Source organism: Macaca thibetana, chromosome 1, assembly GCF_024542745.1.
Source record: "Macaca thibetana thibetana isolate TM-01 chromosome 1, ASM2454274v1, whole genome shotgun sequence".
Classification (NCBI taxonomy): domain Eukaryota; kingdom Metazoa; phylum Chordata; class Mammalia; order Primates; family Cercopithecidae; genus Macaca; species Macaca thibetana.
Genome location: NC_065578.1, coordinates 133982097 through 133986440, shown reverse-complemented (window position 1 = coordinate 133986440; position 4344 = coordinate 133982097). Strand labels below are relative to the sequence as shown.

At 49.1% G+C, this 4344-nt stretch overlaps 2 non-coding genes across 2 annotated transcripts; one reads left to right on the top strand and one right to left on the bottom strand.

Moving 5' to 3' along the window:
• Positions 1–1905: 1905 nt before the first annotated feature.
• LOC126944669 (U6 spliceosomal RNA) lies at positions 1906–2008 on the bottom strand. The gene has a single exon (XR_007722150.1). It is a non-coding gene; the product is annotated as a U6 spliceosomal RNA (small nuclear RNA).
• Positions 2009–3538: 1530 nt separating this feature from the next.
• Positions 3539–3611, top strand: TRNAV-CAC (transfer RNA valine (anticodon CAC)). Its single transcript has one exon. It is a non-coding gene; the product is annotated as a tRNA-Val (tRNA).
• Positions 3612–4344: the final 733 nt, after the last annotated feature.

The following is a 4344-nucleotide window of genomic DNA, read 5'->3' as shown; positions in this document are numbered from 1 at the left end:
ATAACATTCCTTATCTTTCCATCATCACCACCCCATCTACACCACAAAGGAAGAAATCCTTTGCCCTATTGCCTTCTGCTGCCATAAAATTATATATTATAGGGTATCAGAGTCTTTTTGTTTTTGTTTATTGAGACAGAGTCTTGCTTTGTTACCCAAGCTGGAGTGCAGTGGCGCCATCTGGGCTCACTGCAACCTCTGCCTCCCAGGTTCAAGCAATTCTCATGCCTTAGCCTCCAAGTAGCTGGGATTACAGGTGCCTGCCACTATGCCCAGCTAATTTTTGTATTTTTAGTAGAGACAGCATTTCATCATGTTGCTCAGGCTGGTCTCGAACTCCTGACCTCAGGTGATCCACCCAGCTCAGCCTCCCAAAGTGCTGTGATTACAGGCATGAGCCACTGCGTCCGGCCTCAGAATCTCCAGAAGGAGGATGTGGTGGAAGATACCGAGCAATGGGATAGTAAAGAGTTGGGGACAGAGTTAAGTTTTATAAGGAATTAGGGATACCAGCAGCTCTAAGAGCCAAGATTTGGGTTATTCAACTCAGAATGGGGAAGGAACCTCAGCTTCATGATGGTAAAAAATTCCACCACCTCTGCCCAGAAAAAAGGTGATTCACATCCTGTTATCACTGTGTACTCAGGGAAATAGCTCCCCACAAGGCACTGCATTAGGGAGAAACTATGGTGAGGAACAGTGATGAGCAGGGCATGAAGAGTGATCGTCTTAAGCCAGATATGATGTCCTGAGGTTGAACTCCAGGACCTCCTGTCCTTCAGGATGATCCCACAGTCTCACTGACCACTGAGGCCAGATGCATAAAAGCTTTGCCTTCCCAGAGACTGATCAGGGGAAAAGGTACTGGCACAGCCTCTTCAGTTCCTGGCACGGAGGGGCAGAGACTAGCCCACATTGAAAGTGGCCTCTTCGATGGGAGGATCCTGTGTCCTGGGCTATCTTAGGTCTCATCTGATCTTGCATAGTGAAAGCTACTCATGGGAGAACTCCCTTAGCGGGGAAGCCCTTAGAGTGGAACCTTTCCTAACATCAGCTCTAGTTTCTGGAAGTATATGCCATTCTTCTCCACTCTCTGTAGCACTGTGGTCTTACCCTCTGAAGAGAATGTTTGTTGGTTGCCACCTTAGCATTACAACATCCTATTCCCTTCTTACAGGTACCCTGAATTTGTCAGCCATAGAGTTTGAGTAGGGTTAATCTTACCCCGGACCTCAGGAGTAGGCCCTAATTATTTAAACGAAGCAGCATATCCCATCCCTGTTACACGATAATGAGTTCTCCAAGAAGTACACACTTTTTTCTGCTGGCTGTGAACAAGGGAACCTATAGCTCAAGCTGCCCATGGTGGGCACTTGGAAAACATGAGTAGAGAGTCTGCCCCAGAATGGAGTCCACATTGAAGAAGAAGGACCAAGATAAACCAGATACTTCTTTTTTATTATTATTAATTGAGATGGAGTCTCACTCTGTTGCCCAGGCTGGAGTACAGTGGCACAGTCTTGGCTCACTGCAGCCTCCACCCGCTGGGTTCAAGCAATTCTCATGCCTCAGCCTCCCACATAGCTGGGACTACAGGTGTGCACCACTATGCCCGGCTAATTACTTTGTATTTTTAGTAATACCAGGCTGGTCTCGAATTTTTGACCTCAGTTGATCTGCCCGCCTCGATCTCCCAAAGTGCTGTGATTATAGGCGTGAGCCACCGTGCCTGGCCCAGAGACTTCTTTGAGCCTTGTATGAAGACTTACCTGAAACCCAGATCTACCTAGGGTTGTGAGGCAATATTTTCCCTTTATTATTTAAGCCAATTTTCTGATAAAATGCCTTAACCTGATAAACTATTATCTGTCTAGCATTCAGTCCATTGGACATTTCTTTAAAAAAAAAAAAAAGGAACCGTTCATGAATTTGTGCATCAACCTTGCACAGGGGCCATGTTCATCTTCTCTGTACTATTCCAATGTGAGTATATGTGCGAAGTGAGCACTATTGAACATCTCTGATGTCTTTCTACATACTGCACAGCCTCAACCTGTAACCAGGTGCTCCTCTTTTGCTCTCTCACTACCACCCCCAACTCCTTAACCCTCTTCCTTTGCTTATTCATCCCACAACCCACTTTCTCCTCTAGGTTCTTGCTAGATTAGAGCTCCTGGCGCAGTCAGTCAACATCGTTCCATGCTAGCCCCTGGGCATTTGTATCACACAATAGCATGTAAGTCCTCACTGCTGCCTCGTAATTCTCTCATCCTTCTCTTCTTAATTTTCTTTTTTCTTTTTTTTTTTTTTTTTTTTTTTTTTTTTTTTTTTTTGACGAAGTTTTGCTTTTTCATCCAATCTGGAGTGTAATTGCGTGATCTCGGCTCACTGCAACCTAAGCCTCCTGGGTTCAAGCTATTCTCCTGCCTAGGCCTCTCGAGTAGCTGGGATTACAGGGGCGCGCCACCACGCCCAGCTAATTTTTGTATTTTTAGTAGAAATGGCGTTTCACCATGTTAGCCAGGCTGGTCTCGAACTCCTGATCCTAGGTGAGATCCGCCCACTTGGACTCCCACAGTGCTGGGATTACAGGCGTGAGCCACCACGCCCAGCCTCTTCTTAATTTTCCAAAGCCTTTGTCATATGGCATCCCTAAACCATCTCCTCTTCCTACCTCCTCAGATAATTTCACCCGCAGCAGTGGAAAAGATGAGGTCATTCGACATAAGCTGTTACTCTACACAGGTATCTTGGGGTTCTACCTAGAGAGGTATCTTGAGTCCCTCCAGGAATACTCTCCACGGTCTCTTTCCTCTTCGTTTGCTTCCTCGGACAATAATAACGTGTAGTCCCACTAAGCGAGACAGCCTGAGAACATCAGGATCGCAGACTCTCCTTAATGTTAAGTAGCGCTTCCATCTTACCCAAGTACAATTTACCTAGGTTCAGTCTCTTCATTTTTAAAACACGTTTAATATTTCGCTCGCGGCACTGTTGTAAAACTAGTTAAACACGAGAATGTGAAAATGCTTCTAAATTCAGTGCTGGGCAAATCTAAGGCGTACTTTGTTCCAAATATGACCTGGTTTCCCTTGACCCGGCCAAGGCTGTCCCCTGGGTCTCTTCTACTTCGTTTTTCTCCAGTCCCCGGGTGGGGCTCTCAGTGGCCGCGGTGGCCTGGCCCCAGGGCGTCCACGCTCCCCGCCAAGCTCCTTAGGGACCCGACAGGATCAGGAAAACTCCACGACGAGCATTCGAGAACGCCTGGAGCCCTGCCCCACTGTCTCAGGGCTATGGCTGCAGCCCTGACTGTGCCAGAAATTTCCTAAGGAAGCATCATGGAGTTCACCCCTGTGCCCTCGGTCATGATCCCCCGCGAGCAAGCAGCCCGGGCCTTACCTGCTTTGCTGGCTACTTCCCTGCGCGCCCCCATCCCGAAGCTGTGGTTGGCCCGCCGGGTACTTTTCTCTTGGGTCAGGGACGCAGTGATGAGGAGCTACCTTTTAAGAGCCATTTGCGAAACCCCGGCTGTCACTTAGTTTCCGTAGTGTAGTGGTTATCACGTTCGCCTCACACGCGAAAGGTCCCCGGTTCGAAACCGGGCGGAAACAAAGTGCGGTGTATTTTTGTTTTTTCCTTCCCCATATCCTTTCGAATTCTACATAGGAATCCTCCAAGATCGCAGTGAGATCCCGGAACTCTAGGTCCCAGAAGAGTTGGAAGGACTGAAGGGCAGACACGAGCAGCCGAGCGGCTCTCAACAACGAGCTCGGAGCCGGCAGCGCCCCTGGCGGCTGTGGGCGACTGGGTCCCCCCCGCAGCCGTGAGACCTTTTGACATCAGCAGGCACCGTGTCGCGGTTCCGCCCCGTTAGTTTCTGTGTCTTTTCTGACACCCAGAAGGCACTCCGGGCACACTGGGGACCGGAAATGGCTGCTCAGTGAATGAAGTCGTCACTTCCGACCCGGACCCCTGAGGAGCAAGTTGTGGTTCAGGGCCTAGTCCTGAACGGCCGGTCTGTTTTTCAGGACCTGCTCAGGCTTCGGCTCCTACTCCGGCCTCTTCGGCTGAGACTGCGACGGGTTCGTTTCCTCCACATAGTTTACAAACCTGCATAGAGATCCAAGAGTGCGCTGGTGATTATCTCACTTTGCGCTGATTGCCGGCATAATTAACCCCGTAGTCCAGAGGAACGAACCGAACCGAACCGAACGTGGTGACGGCGCGGGGATCACAAGTCGCTCTGCTCTGTCACCCCCACCAAACTTGCCTTTATTGTGTTTATTTTCTCATTTGTCACCATCCAGTTCTCAGTCACGGAAATGTTAGTTCTTTCTCTTTCCT